We start from the raw sequence: 16,972 nt of genomic DNA on the forward strand, positions 1-16,972 counted from the left end.
CTCTACGATCTCGTGGTAGATCAACTCTTGTAATACTCATATCATCAAGATCAATCAAGCAAGAAGTAGGGTATTACCTCCATCGAGAGGGCCCGAACCTGGGTAAACATTGTGTCCCCCGCCTCATGTTACCATTAGCCTTAGACGCACAGTTTGGGACCCCCCTACCCGAGATCCGCCGGTTTTGACACCGACATTGGTGCTTTCATTGAGAGTTCCACTTTGCCGTCACGATAAGGCTTGATGGCTCGTCTTGTTGTCAAGGACAACATTACCTCTGGGGGAGCCCTGGCTGTAGGCCAAACTCTCCGACTAGGCGGCTTCGTCATGACCGCCCGTTCGGCCGTCGCGCCGACGATGACTTCTCGGGTCATCCAAAATAGCCTCCACGTCGGCTCGGGATTCGACGAGCAGATGGATCCAATGGAGCTCTCTTCCTTGAACGAGATCTTGGATCGCATCGCCACCCTGGGAGTCGCTACGGACAATGATTGGATTGGGCTTAAACCTGACCAAAGGGAGATTAACTCTCCGCCGGTCACCCATCAGATAGCGGTGGTGGAGGAGCAATGTAGCAATTCTTCCTCTATTTTGAGGACAAACTATGTCCAGATTCCTGAGCTCTCCGAGCCGGATACCCGTCTACGGGAGGACATGGCCCAAGCTTCGAACCTAGAATCAGACATCGGGCCAGAACTATTGGGCAACATCCCGGAGCCCGAACTGCCAAGCTCGGAAACTCCTCCGCCCCTAGGTCTCAGATCGGGTCAGGTTTGGACCTAAATCTACCCACCCACCCAGACATAAGTGATCTTTCCCACATTAGACAAGAGCCCCAAGAGACAGTACATCACTATTGGGCCAGATTCCTCCTTGTAATGAGCAAGGTCAAGGACTGTCGCGAGGAAGACGCAATTTCATTCTTTTGCAAAAATTGCACGGACAAGGGAATCCTCAACGCAATAAGTCACCGTGACATAGCACACTTCGCTGACTTGGCGACCATAGTACAGAAGTACTGTGCGATGGAAAGCGCCTGGAAAACCCAAACAAAATTCTGGGATCCTCCGGCTCTCACTAAACCCCCCGTCCGAACTAAAAGGGTGTACTCTCGTAAGTCACCGATCCAATTACAAAGAAACCAAAGCCCACTACAGGGCGTGGACCTGTATTGGAGGGATGGCTCAATGGGCCATGCAAAATTCACAGTACACCGGACACCATGCCAACACACAACCTTAGAGCATGCTGGATACTCCGGAAGGTGGCCAAGAGCGGCGAGGATCTCCTCGTCAACAATACCACAGAGCACCATCCCGTGGAAAATAACGATACAGTATTGATAGTCTTCGAGACCTTCGCCTCAAATAATAGGCGCAAGCGAGCACTCCGCAGCCTCGCCGAAGTCTGCCATGTTGCAGCAATAAATCCATGGAACGACATGGCCATAACCTTCAATGCCAGTGACGAACCTCAATTCCGCACAGCTCGAGCACCAGCCGCTTTGGTCCTTAGTCCAATTGTGGACGGCTTCCGGCTTACTAAAGTGCTCATGGACGGTGGCAGCGGATTAAACCTCATCTACGAGGAGACTCTTAACAAAATGGAAATAGACAAGAGCCGCATTGAGCAAAGCAGCACGACCTTCAGAGGAATCATCCCTAGTCGGGAGGCACGATGTGCAGGAAAAATCACACTAGATGTGGTATTCGGCACGCCGGAGAATTATAGGTCCGAAGAAATCACATTCCAAGTGGCCCCGTTCAGTAGCGGATACCACGCCCTTTTAGGGCGGGAGGCATTCACGATCTTCCAAGCTATACCCATTACGGGTACATGAAGCTCAAAATGCCTAGGCCCAATGGAATCATCACTCTAGCTAGTGATCCGGACATAGCACTCCACGCCGAAAATAAAACCGCCGCACTGGCCCTTGCGGCGTTATCCGAAGCCCTTGCGGCCGAAGAACTCACTGCGCCGCGCTCCAGGGTGGACAGGGACGACGTGATACTCGACAAAAGACCCAAGTCCACCTCTTTTAAACCAGCGGATGAAATAGTCAAATTCCAGGTCCATCCAACGGACCCTACAAAAACAGCATCCATCGGGGCACAGCTGAACCCCACAACAGACGCCGCACTGCGGGAGTTCTTGCGCGAGAATTGGGACATCTTCGCATGGCATCCTTCAAACATGCCAGGAATCCCACGCAGGCTGGCCGAGCATAGCCTAAACATTCTAAAGGGATACAAGCCGGTCAAGCAGACTCTTCGGTGTTTCTCAGAGCCTAAGCGACAAGCCATGGGAGAAGAGCTAGCCAAGTTACTCGAGGCCGGATTCATTAGAGAAATAAAACATCCGGACTGGCTAGCAAACCTGGTAATGGTACCAAAGAAGGACAAATCCTGGCGCCTATGTGTCAATTTCAAGGACCTTAACAAGGCTTGCCCCAAGGATCCCTTCCCCCTCCCCCGCATCGATCAAATTATCGATGCTACCGCAGGACACGACTCATTGTGTTTCCTCGACGCATACTCCAGATACCATCAAATTAAGATGGCGGAGTCCGATCAAGCCGCAACGGCATTCATCACTCCATACGGCCCCTTCTGTTTTAACACCATGCCTTTCGGGCTCAAAAACGCCGGTGCAACCTATCAATGCATGATTCAGACATGCCTGGAAATACAAATCGGCAAAACAGTGGAGGCATACGTAGACGATGTGGTCATTAAAACCAGACACGTCGAATCCTTAATAGACGACTTGAGGCTCACATTCGACAACCTCCGAACATATGACATCAAGCTCAACCCGGAAAAATGCGTTTTTGGCGTGCCCGCCGGTAAGCTCTTGGGCTTCATCATTTCCAATAGAGGAATTGAAGCAAATCCGGCCAAAATCCGAGCTCTGTCACAGTTGGCTATCCCAACAGACCTCAAGCAAATCCAGAAATTAACTGGATGCGTGGCTGCCTTAAGCCGCTTTATCTCCCGATTGGGAGAAAAGGCACTACCTCTTTATCGCCTTCTTCGACGCACCAAACACTTCGAGTGGACGGATGCGGCCACGACCGGATTGGAAGAAATAAAAGCCGTCTTGGCCAGCAACCCAATCTTGGCCGCACCAAATATCGGCGAACCAATGCTGTTATATATAGCGGCAACACACCAAGTTGTAAGCGCAGTGCTCGTCGTCGAACGAGAGACGGACGGACATAAGTTCCCGCTCCAAAAGCCGGTATACTACGTATCCACTGTCCTCACTCCATGCAAATCACGGTACCCACATTATCAAAAGATAGCATACGCGGTCTTCATGGCATCCCGGAAACTACGACACTACTTTCAAGAGTGTTCAATTACGGTGGCCTCTGAAGTACCACTCAACGACATAATAAATAACCGCGATGCCACGGGCCGGATTGCTAAATGGGCTATTGAGCTCCTCCTGTTCGACATAACATACAAACCACGGCGAGCCATTAAGTCACAAGTACTGGCTGATTTCGTCGCCGAATGGACATAAGCCAAACTCCCTAAAGAGTACGACACGTACTCCAATTGGATCATGCACTTTGACGGCTCTAAGATGCTGGCTGGTCTGGGGGCAGGCGTCGTCCTGACATCCCCCACCGGGGACACAGTCCAATACGTACTCCAAATATTATACACAGACTCCAACAATGCAGCAGAATATGAGGCCCTGTTGCATGGTCTCCGGATGGCAGTCTCCATGGGCATTCAACGCCTAGAGGTGCGTGGGGATTCAAACCTTGCAATATCTCAAATAAATGGAGACTTTGACGCCAAGGACCCAAAATGGCAGCTTACCACAACGCCGTCCTCAAAATGTCAGCTCGGTTCGAGGGGCTCGAATTCCACCATGTGGTCCGAGAAAACAATCAAGCGGCGGATATCCTCGCCCGCATCGGCGCTAAGCGCGACCCTGTCCCACCTAATATCTTCTTGGAAAGGCTGTTTAAGCCATCCGTGGTGTGGGAAGGGGAGACCGGCATCAACAGTCCGGATCCGGCCACAACGCCAGATCCCGAACACTCTGACGTAATCGGAGGCTCTGCCACCGAAATAACACCTTCGGCCCACGTGATTATGGCTGTCATCGCCCCGTGGACAGAACCCTTCTTGGCTTACCTAACTAGGCAAGAACTCCCTGAGGACCCAAACGAGGCACGTTGCATCGTGCGGCGGTCTAAAGCCTACAAGGTCCACAAGGGAGAGCTTTATAAGAAAAGCGCTACCGGAGTACTTCAAAGGTGCATCTTCGAAGAGGAAGGACGACAACTTTTGGCAGAAATTCATGCTGGACTCGGCGGCCACCACGCCGCAGCTTGGGCCCTTGTAAGCAAGGCCTTCCGTACAGGTTTTTACTGGCCGACGGCCCGAGCAGACGCACAAGACCTCGTCCAACATTGCGTTGGTTGCCAGCTTTTTGCAAACCAAAGCCATATGCCACCTACCGCTCTCCAAACAATCCCCATTACTTGGCCCTTTGCGGTCTGGGGGCTTTATATGGTCGGACACCTTAAAGGATGAAGCCATAAGAAAAAGTACCTATTGGTCATGGTGGATAAATTCACCAAATGGATAGAAACCTAACCAGTTAAAACGACCAAGTCCGGACCAGTGATAGACTTCATATCCGGGGTTGTACACCGTTACGGAGTCCCCCACAGCATCATCACCGATAACGGCTCGAACTTTACAGCCGACGAGGTAAAAACTTGGTGCGGCAACATGGGCATTAAGCTCGATTATGCCTCCGTCTATGACCCCCAAACAAACGGTCAAGTCGAGTGAGAAAATGGTCTTATTATGAGCGGCATTAAACCCAGATTAGTGTGATCCTTGAAGGAATCAGATACGCACTGGGTCGAGGAGCTCGACTCCGTACTATGGGGGCTGCGGACCACGCCGAATCGCACTACTGGATACACACCGTTTTTATGGTGTACGGTGCAGATGCGGTACTGCCCTGCGACATCATTCATGACTCACCTCGAGTGCGCATGTACGAAGAGAAAGAAGCCGAGCTTGATCGGCAGGACAGTTTGGACGCCCTGGAGGAGGAGCGTGACGTGGCAAAAGCCCACTTCGCATTCTATCAGCAACAGGCTCGACGGTATCAAAGCAGAGAAGTATGGGCCAAAACTTATAACATTGGCGAAATCATTCTACGCCTACCAGAGAAGAAAAAGGACAAGCTCAAGCCCAAATGGGAAGGTCCCTTCATTATTGACAAAGTTCTCACCGGTGGAGCATACCGTCTGTGGGATGCATCAGACAATCGACTCGAGCCAAACCCATGGAACGCGACCAGACTCCGAAGGTTCTACGCCTAGTGCCGGACTCTGTGTTCGTCTCCTTACCTCCGTCAATTTTTTTCTATATATCCGCTATCTGTCTTTCTTTCTTTCTTTCTTCCCTTTTTCTTCATGGCCTTAAAAGGTTAAAATGTGTCTTGACTACACAATCTTGATGCGCCAGGCGTGCTCATTATACCTGGGGGCTTCTTATACAGAAGCTTAATATAACTATGTTCCGGGCTCTATGCCCCCTGCACATGTGTTACTTTTCCACATGTACCTTTTCTTTGCCATTATATGCATCGATATGACTTAAGTTTTGGCCAAGCTGGGTTGCCTGGCTCTTGTGTTTATGCCCTACGTTCCCGTTAATTCGGCTAGGGCATAAGGGGAGCACCTCTACGATTGTTACTGCCGGGTCAGCCGGATGTGTACCTCAAACTGGGTGAAGCCGAAAGCTAGCGTTCTTAAGGGAATATTCGGTCGGTGAACAAAAGATGACCTTTACTTATTGTAATACATGCCCCCAGATGCTTATATCCTGCGTCTCTTTTCGCAGTTTGGACATGCACATTAATGCATGCGTACCCAGGGAAAGGAACCCTTAACGGAACTATTATCCCTGGAAGATGTTTCTTACTATCAATGTAATATAACATAGCTAGTTGGGCACTTGTCTGTTCAAGCACTTATGACCCCTACGCCTGGTTTCCACGCGTACCCCGGTTTTTCACATAACTGAGCGGGTATTCGGATACACTCTGGACTGTCGGGTCCGGAGGTCGAAGCGAAAAGGTCCGCCATGACAAATGATTTACAATCCGGCTAGGGACAATATATGTCACTTCAAGTACACAGTCACTTAGACTGACTAAATTCTTCTTCTATACCATCCAACAGGCTGTCTAGTCTACAATCCTGTTGGGAATACTTTGCGGCTAATTTCACCTGGTCATACACCAAACTGACGGGGATCTCTTTCCCATCAGACCCCACAGGTCCGACCTCGGCCATGTGGTTTGGGTCAGCCTTGGTATATCGAGTCTTCACCATGCCCCAGGCTTCCCTTGCACCTTGTCGGCAGGCAGATATCTTCCATAATCGGAAGCGCCGCCGCGCTCCCTTGAGCATCTCTACAAGCTCCCCCATGCCTCCTGGCAGGGAGGCGGATGGCCACAAGGCCTGGGCAATGCCCTGCATCACCTGCCAAACTTGTTCGTGCAGTTGTGAGAGCTCTGGCAGAAGATCACCCGCAGACCCAGGCATCTCCTCTGCGGGACGACCCGTCAGCATACCTACAAATATAACTCTGTTAGCCGGTTTCTTCGCCGAACTCTATAAAAGTTCGTTCAAGCACTTACTAAAAATGCCACATCGAAGCCTCTTATTCTCCTTTACGGAGTCAGCAAGCTGGGCCCGAACATCTTTCAGTTCAACGCCCAGCCGGGTATTGGCATCTTGGAGATCGTTTTCTCCCGCCTAATCTATGTAAGCACGCGCTCGCCAGTCTCTAGCTGTTGTTGAGCATGTTGCTCATCCCCTCGCACGACCTCTGGATTCACTCCGGGGTCATCTGCAGAATCTATTGTTAGATTTGCATGCATGCCGAATACTAATTGGTATATGCCATTCTTTTTGATAGGAACAAGTGTTACCAGATGGGGCCTTCTTGGACTCCTTCATTGCGGCAACTGTGGCCCGTAGCTGGGCTTTGCACTCCTCCAACTCTTGAGACAACTGGGTATTCTTCTCCGTAAGAACCTACGCAAATAATGATCCTTAAATCAGTTGTGCCAACTGTTTCAAGTCTCAGGGGCTACTGATATACATAATTATCAGATTTTCTTACCCGTATATCCTTTACATACTGGTCCGTGGCTCTAGCAAGACCATTTTGAGCAGCTCGGATGTATGCGTCCCCTGAGTTGAAGGCATCGAACGCCTCTTCAGAGAAACCAGGGTCGCGGAGTACGGCCCGGCGACGCCTGTGATTCATGGCACTCTCCACTTCAGAATTTGTAGCGGACAGCCTATCCGCATCCTCTGTAGGACGAACATTCGGCGTTGTCCCCATGTTAGCATCTGCCTCTGAGTCCGGCTCTGAAGCCCGGCTGGTGGAGGCGTGCCCGGCAGGCTCTCCGGATACGGTCCGGCGAGCGTTTTTCCTGCCAGAAACCATGGACGTTATTATATTTTAAAAAACGACAACCACGGAGCAGGGTTCTTTTTCATACCTCTGCGACGGCATCTCAGTCCTGACCGCCTTCCTTTTAAGCCTACCCGGTTTCGGTGCCCCTTGTTGGTGAGTCACTACGGGTTCGGCATGGCGTCCCGAGGGCCTTCCCTGTAAGACACCATATGTGTGCGGTGGGTGAAGTGCAAAAAGGGATCCTTCTTGGAAGTTGGGACTCCGGTTTTACTTACATGCAATGCAGGGAGCAGTCCAGGATAATCGCTATGATGGCCACCAAGGCACCATCGCAGCTTAACTGATAGAACGTCCTGTCGATGAGCTCCACAAATATGTCCGGATCTTCTTCGAGTCCGGGGTCGAGGGCCCGGTCAGGGTCCTCTGGCTGTGGAGACGGGCCGTGGACCTCCCTCACAGCTTTTCGCAGTTCCTGCTATGAAATAGCAAGGTAGATATTTATGACGAAGAATGCAGGAAGGTCTGGAGTAAAAAGAAGCAGCTCACCCAGTTTGGGGGGTTGTACATGGAGAATCCATCCCGTGGCTTAATGCGGATGAACCCCTCTTCCTCTCCTTTATATAAATCAGACAGTATTTTCGCTAGAGCAGCGGCGGAGTCCGGACCTTTACGGCCGCAGCGGGTGGCATCGTCTTCTCCATTGAAGTGCCACATGGGTTGTCCCCGATATTGAAGTGGCTACACCCCCCTCATTATACATATTGACATAACCTCGATTATTGTCAGTCCTGATTTGGCCAGCGTTTTTATCCGGCCCATCAGGTAAAGGACCTCTCTGTTATCTTCCTCCTGTGGGCTCTGAGGGCGCCGGTTGCGGCGTTTCATCAAAGGGGCGTTATTGAACTCAGGAAGGCCCATCCGAATAGGGTCCGGAAGGGGGACGTCCTCCATATAAAACCACTCCGAAGGCCAGTCTTCGGATGTCTTCTTTGGAGTACCAGATAGGTATCCGGTTCCGGCAATGCGCCATATTTCGGCTCCGCCCACTTGATATATTGACCCCTCATGTGTACGGGGCACGAGGCAGAATAGCCTCTGCCATAGCTCGAAATGTGCTTCGCAGCCCAGAAACAGCTCGCAAAGGGCGACGTAGCCAGCGATGTGTAATATGGAGGCGGGAGTAAAGTTATGCAGCTGGAGGCCGTAGAACTCCAGGAGCACGCGGAGGAACGGATGTATTGGAAATCCAAGTCCGATCCCCTTAATAAGTAAGGGACAAGGCATACCCGCTCCCCCATGGATGGGTTGGGAAAGCTCTCCGCTTGCTCCCCGCCGTTGTAAGTGGCTAGTCCGGCTCGGATGGGGACCATATACGCAGGAGGGAGAAACCCCTGGGTCTGTAACTCTACTAATTGGCTGTGGGGGACGGAACACTTCTCCCAATTGCCTGGCTTAGTGCTATGGGAGCGAGAGGAGGAGTTGCGATGGCCGGCCATGATGGGATGGGCTTTTCCGGGCGTGCTCCGATGGATACTCGCTGTGGGAGGATGGTGTGATCTGGATCTGAGGATCCCCGGCTCTTTAAATAGACGATTTACTCACATGGTTAGGGTGGCAAGTGTAAAAATGCCCCGACTTCTCGCATTCGCTCGACACGTGGAAGATAGCCATTATTAGGCGCAGAAGCCGAGGAGTGCAACATTCATGGGAAGCCGGACACTACTCGAGAGGTACTCAAGATTTGGAGAAGAACCCGCCTTGCAATGCCGAAGACAATCTGCGCGCCGGACTCATCGTCATTGAAGCCTGGTTCAGGGGCTACAGAGGGAGTCCTGGATTAGACGGTACTCGGACAGCCGGACTATATACTTTGGCCGGACTGTTGGACTATGAAGATACAAGATTGAAGACTTCGTCCCATGTCCGGGTGGGACTCTCCTTTGCGTGGAAGGCAAGCTTGGCAATTCCGATATGTAGATCTCCTCCCTTGTAACCGACTCTGTGTAACCCTAGCCCCCTCCGGTGTCTATATAAACCGGAGGGTTTAGTCCATAGGACAACAACAATCATAATCATAGGCTAGCTCCTAGGGTTTAGCCTCTACGATCTCCTGGTAGATCAACTCTTGTAATACTTATATCATCAAGATCAATCAAGCAGGAAGTAGGGTATTACCTCCATCGAGAGGGCCCGAACCTGGGTAAACATTGTGTCCCCCGCCTCCTGTTACCATTAGCCTTAGACGCACAGTTCGGGACCCCCTACCCGAGATCCGCCTTGCTATTATGACTAGGCTCAAGTTTTATAATAGTGGATTCACTTGTGGATATCATGTTCTTATCAATTGCAATCTTTCTTTTTGTGTATACGAGTTTGTTTGTGGATACATATCATGATTATTATTGGCCACTTAGAAATTTTTATACATGAAAAAGTTCATATCTTTGTATCTGATCGCATTCTATAGATTCCGAGCTCCTTTAATTGTTCATCATTGAATATGTGCATTTGTTTTCACTCACATTTTTTGTTATGCACACATCAAGGAGGAACTCATACTATATTGGTCTGCTAGATGTTTTGTCTTCCATTTTGGCACTTGGTGCCAATGGGGGAGAAGTTTAGAGGGTTTAAGATAAATATCTTTTGTAATTCTTGTTGTCACTCATGCATATCTACCCTTGTTATATATTCTTATTGCATGGATGAGTATTGTATATAGAGAAATATTCTCCTAGTTTATGTCAACCAATATATGCAATGACATTCAAAGTTCATTCACACATGCATATATTGTGGGGGAGTTTGCTCTATATACTATGGGTGTACTATCATCAAATGCTTGTGTAGTGTCTTGATGATAGTCAACCATCCCAAGTATACAATTTATCCTCAGATAAATTGCATGCTTGTTTAAAAATTTATTATATAAACCCTCTTGTTGAGATTGTCATCAATTACCAAAACCACACATGGGTACTTTCAAAACCACACATGGAACCCTTAGTATTTTTGTATTTGGATACAAGTGCACAAAATAGGATCATCACTCCCCCAAAATCAATAGGAACACAAAACAATTGCAAGCAAGCATAGATAAGAAAAGAAGCCTAGCATTTGCAACAAACATATGGTTGAGCAACATGTAAATGAGGCAACCTAAGAATGGGCACAACCAAAATGATGTGTGTGAGTCACGTCAAACCACTTGAGAAGACTAGTATAAGGATGATAATTAAGCATCAACATAGTCTTGAGTAAATGAGATACAAGGTGCAAGACATGTCCTTCCCACACACACGAGGTTAAGAAGGTCACACACACATCAAGCAAATGGGTTCACAAGCTCACTAATAGCAAATTAAAAATCAAAGCTTGTGACAACACATGATCAAAATAGGAAATAATAGGCTTGTCAAGACAAGCACGAGGACAACAATCTTCACATAACATGAGTGCACTAAGATGCAAAGAGGTAAGACATTCACTCATACAACAAATGCTCCCACGAAGCCACCAAAGATATAAAAAGAGAATGAAACGGTGGACATGAAAGAATAGGGATATCAACTAGAGATGTAACTTGTCTCACGTGTATAAGATTCTAGGTAGATGACAATCATGATGATATATATCCACAAAGAAGGATGTACACATGAAATAGTTATAAAAGGAAAGAATAAGATATCCAAACGGGAGGCATAAAATATACCAGATCTTTGCTTGAAAGTATAGCACATGGCTTAATGTAATCTTATCGTATATTAATGAACTCCAAACACACAACCATCAAAGACATCACAACTAGCAACAAGAGATCATTGTTGCGATGCTTTGAGAAAGGAAACATGTATGACAAGAACGAGTCAAGAAATTCATGCCATGATGCAACCTACACAAGGTTGAATGCAAGAAATGTATGCATGAAGTAGATACTTGTTACCGAGATAGCATTGGATTGATGTAGTAGGTAATGGTTCAAGCTTGGCTCTAATTTCCACATAGTGCCACCACCTTCATGAATAAGCCAAGTATCCAATGCTTCTCACATGTACCTAAAACAATTTAAGTACAATATGGTCCCCAAACTTATTGGGTCCAAAGTAGTTAGCATAACTACAAAACATAGGGTAAAATCACTTAAATATGTGCATATCAATATGAATTTGAATATCATGCACATCTTAGTTATTAAGAATTTGATGGATTTACCATATATATTGGATCAAATAAAGCAAACAAGGCATGCGAATTTACACATAGTAAATACACATGCACAAGCCTCCCAAAATCCAGGGAGATACAAATTGGACAAATGAACACATAACCGTTAATACTTCCAATAACATCACTAGTCATTCATGTTGTCCAAAATGACTCAAAGTGATAAATCAACGTACGATAGCACACAAAGTTCAACATTTGAACCAAGGAAAACCAATGAGCATATAAGATATGCATTGCACACATACTCATGGGAATATCTCACTCAAGTAGATATAGGACACTATAAACAATGAGATAACAAACTACCATAACTCCAAACAAACTAATAAGATGAACTCGAACAAAAGGGTGTTTCAAGTTGACATTCAGTGTAGAAACCAAATAAGTACATGATCATCTATGCTAACACAAGCATAACATGAGAGTTTAGAAATAAACACAATGCTTGGATAGCATATTATTAACATTCCAATTAGATAGATCATCATGCAAAGCAACAATTGGAATGGATTTATTCAAATGATTTTCCAAATACGATTTTTAAGATAACCATGGGCAAAACCGCACAAGAATATCATACTCAAACAAAGCATTGCATGCCACAGAGATATAAAGATAATCTCAAATATAAATTCTAAGTGGCAAACTGGCAAACCTCTATTGTTAATGTTCACACGAGAAGTGATATGCACAAAGTATATCACTCCCCCATAATGTGATAATCCATGTATTATCCATAAGAGGCAAATGAAACCCAACTAAGGATAATTAATGGATGAGGATTTGAGTTTCAAATGAACTTTACATACCACATAGTAACTAGATAATATTGCACTAACAATACTAGGTGGTATCCTACATATATACACATTTAAGGTTTGTGATATGCATAAAACATAGCACTCCCCCATAATGTGACTATACATTAATATCTCAAAAGCGCCAATGAAGATTCAACTAATGAAGAAATAAAGGCTCAAAACCACACACACAACTATATGATGTGCATAGCAACTTACACATGCTAGATAACACGAATCAAGCATATTAGGAGACACAACATATACAAACACATGCTAGGTACAAAACCTAAACATGCATGGGGCTAGTAACTTTCAATGTAGACAATATAAATACAAGTTACCGCCACGAGGAGCATTGGAATGACAAATATGATGGTAATTCACATGACTTGGTTTGAACCATAATGAATGGTGAGAATCATTTTTCTTCATGAACTAGCCAAGTTTCCAATGCCCTCCACACACCTATTGATCAAGTTTGAGCTGGATGGTCCCCAACCATGTTGGATCCTAAGAAGTTAGTAAACAATAGGCTTGGCAACCCAAATGGTCTTATCCACTTTCAAAACACTTTGGGCACCAACATACTTGGCAAACATATTACCATCAATATCCTTCCTAAGTGAATAATGATCATAGATAATTGAAGGCTTAGAGATGCTACCATTGGGACATGATGAAGCTATGTGTCCCTTCCTACGGCAAATATAGCAACATGTACTCCCCCTTCTCTTCTTCTTTACTTTCTCAACTTGGGAAGTAATAACATGGTTCATCATGGATAGTGGCCATTCTTCAACTTGAGGTTGAACTTGAGATTGAGCTTGAGGCTGCTTCCCATGTAGATTCCCTTTATAATCCCTTTTATTCAATGGACAAGATCTCACATGATGTCCAACCTTTTTGCACTTAAAGCAAGAAATGTTGGACTCGTTCTTGGCTAGGTCTTGCCCCCTTTTATTGTTCATGGATTTGTTCTTGTTGGAGTGAAAACTATGTCCATCATTGCACTTTTCCAAGTCTTTCTTCAAACTAGTGACTTGGGCCTTGAGCTCATTAATTTCCTCTACATGGTTAGTTTCAAGACTAGAAACAAGAGGACTAGTGGAAGTAGAAACTTCATGGTTAGAGCAACAAGACAAGGTGAGCAATTCATCATGAGGTATATCAATATCATGTAGAGAGGAATTGCAAGGACTAGCACATGGCAATAAGGCATTTCGAGTAGAAGATGTGCTAATATCCACATGAGACTCACACGATTTTACCTTGGTGACCATAGCCTCATGAGCTAACTTTAGCCCATCATGGGAGATTAGAAGATCCTCATAAGTTCCCGAGAGCTTTTCATGACTTTCTTCCAATTTCCCATAATTCTTAGTTAGCAAATCAAGTTGAGTCCTTAGCTCAACATTCTCCTTCAAAATTGATGCTTCACATGAAATCGAGTTAGTAGCACAAGCATTATTATCAATATCATAGGAGCAAGTAGCAATTAGAGACTTCTCATGAGTTGATTGAAGCTCCTCATGAGTCTTAGAGAGTTTGATGAGCTCTCCCTTGACATTATTGCATTCAAGGAGAAGGAGCTCAAAATCCTCTTTAAGTTTACCATGAGTAATTTCCATCTCTTCTTTTAAAGACCTCAAGTCACTAATACATTGATGAGCCTTAGCAAGTTCATGTTAAAGTTGTTCACTTTTCGCTTGCTCGTTAAGAAATAAGTCATTACGTTTTTCAAAGCAAGCAAGAACATCTTGGAACCTTTTATAAGTGTTATTTTTAGCTCTATGAAGAGTTTTCCCAATCTCATAGAGATTTTGAGTCAAGTCATCATCATCATCCTCATTACAACTATCATCATTATCACCAAGAGAAGATGATACCTCGTCATTACCTCTTGCCATGAGGCACATGTGAACAAAGGAGGTTTATTATGATTCTTTTGGAGAAGAGGATTCTTCATCAATCAAGCATGCCTCATATTTCTTGATTTCCTCTACATGGTTAGTCATAGAACAACTAGAGGAAACCAAAGCATTTCGATCATGGTAACATGGGAGATCAAGCATATCATCACAAATGACCTTAACACCATCATCACAAGATATTTCTTCACTCACCATGTCATTGCCTTGTGGCACACCACATGTTGGTGAAGTGGAAGATATTGAAGTGTCCAAGTAATTGGAGGTGGAAGTAATAGAGAGTTCTTCATGATGTTAAAATGTGGAGAACTCCTCCATTAACTCCCCGAAAAGAATATTTTCTTCATCAAGATTGGACCCACCATATATATCTTCAAGTCTGGTCCAAGCCTCCTGAGCCGACTTGCAAGTTGAGATTTCCTTAAACACTTCGAAGGATATAGCTTGGTGAATGGCACTCAAAACTTGACTATCAAGATGCATATCCTCAAGTGATGGAGGTTGTCCATCCTTTAGATTTGAATCCCTTACAACAACAATCCGCAAAGCATGTGGACCCATGGCCCAAAAGTGACAAAGCATGTGTAATCTCCACATAATATAATTTGTGCCATTAAAAAAAAATGTGTCATCGTGCACTAGTTCACTAGTCAACATCGTTACTCTCTAGGCGGTGAAGCCTAATAAGGAGAGACCGGGCTCTGATACCAATTGAAAGGACCACGATGTCGCCTAGAGGGGGGGGGTGAATAGGCGTTTTAAAATCTTTTACGGATTTGGCTATATCCTAATGCGGAAATAAACTAAGCGGATACTTTTCAAGCACAAATCCTAAGTATACTAGGCTCACTAAGTGCACCAACAACTTAGGATACACAAGATGAGAACAACGAGGATATGAGTAAGCATAAGTAAGTTACACAAACTTACTCAATGTATATCTCGAGATATGGAAATGAATAATACACACAACCACAAGTAAGCAATATACAAGCTTACACAAATTGTATCACAATATATGGAATTGAATGATACTGCCAAACTCAAGTAAGCACTACAAGCTTACGCAAGTTATGTCACAAGATATGGAAATGAATGTTACAAGCTAGCAATTCACACTGAGCACAAGATAGAACAATAGTAGGAAGTATGAATTGCGGACTATGAAGTGTTGGCATAAATAATCTCTACGATATGGTAACCAACACAATATAATGAGGACAACGAGGATACTACCAAGCACAAGTAAGTTACACAAACTTACTTGAGCAGTATCACAATATATGAGAGTGAATGACGCAAGTTAGTAATTCACACTAATCACAAGATATATCAATGGTAGCAAGTATGAATTGCGAATATAAAGTGTAGGCCTAAATAATCTCTTCAAGGGAATAGCCAACACAATACAATGAGAACAACAAGATATAGTGAATGCAAGGTCAAGAAACTAAAGTAAACCACAAGTAAGGAGTTAGGGTTAGGGATAACCAAAGTCACGGAGACGAGGATGTGTCCCGATGTTCACTTCCTTGGAGGGAAGCTAGTCACCGTTGGAGGGATGGGTGTTACCACGAAGGCACACCAACACCACGAAGGCTCACCCTATTCTCCTTGAGATATCACCACAAAGGCAATTCCCAACCACTAGTGGTAGACCTTGAGGCGGCCTCCAAACCTTCACAAACTTTCCGGGGGACAAATCACAAGTTGATTCCTCACCGGAGCACTCCTACCGCCTAGGAGTCTCCAACCTCCAAGAGTAACAAGATCAAGGGGGAAATGCTCAAGACTTCCTCAAATCACGAATTGCTTTGGTCACAAGAGGGAGAGGGAGAGAATCTATCTTTTGATTGGAACAACTCTCAAGAACACTCACTAATCTCTCCGGGATCTAAGATTTGGTGTAGGAGAAGTGAGAGGGAGCCACTTGTGTTCTTGGGGAAATTTTGGATGGAGTGGTCAATCCTCTCCCGGAGTGGGAGAGGGATATTTATACCCCCACAAAAATAGAGCCGTTTCCCACAGTTGTTGACCTGCCCGGATGATCTGGACGCACACCCGGATGATCCGGGTGGGTAGCCGGATGATCCGGCTAGCAGAATAAGTTTCTGTGATGATTTTGTCGAGAAACCCGGATGATCCGGGCTGGAACCCAGATGATCCGGGCAAAGGCCGGATGATATGGGGAGGACCCGGATGATCCGGCCAAACCAAATTGCTGCAGCCCTGAAACTGAAACATGCATAACTTTTACATCCGGACTCCGATTTTGGTGATCTTGGGCTCGTTTTGAAGCTATGGAAAATATCCAGGTCCTCACATAGAGTACCACCCAAGAACAACCAAAATGGAGGATGCAAAATATGCAAAGGTTTTATCATATATTTGGGTAACCTATTTGGCTTTGGATTTTCTTTGGTATATAGGATAGGAGTGGAATTGTGCAGAGAAGATGTTGACTTGAGAAAATCTTTCACGAAATCCTTTGATCCTCTTAATAGTGCGGGTTCCCTATAACTCAAGAATCATAAAAGAG

This window comes from Triticum aestivum, chromosome 7D (genome assembly GCF_018294505.1).
Source record: "Triticum aestivum cultivar Chinese Spring chromosome 7D, IWGSC CS RefSeq v2.1, whole genome shotgun sequence".
NCBI lineage: Eukaryota > Viridiplantae > Streptophyta > Magnoliopsida > Poales > Poaceae > Triticum > Triticum aestivum.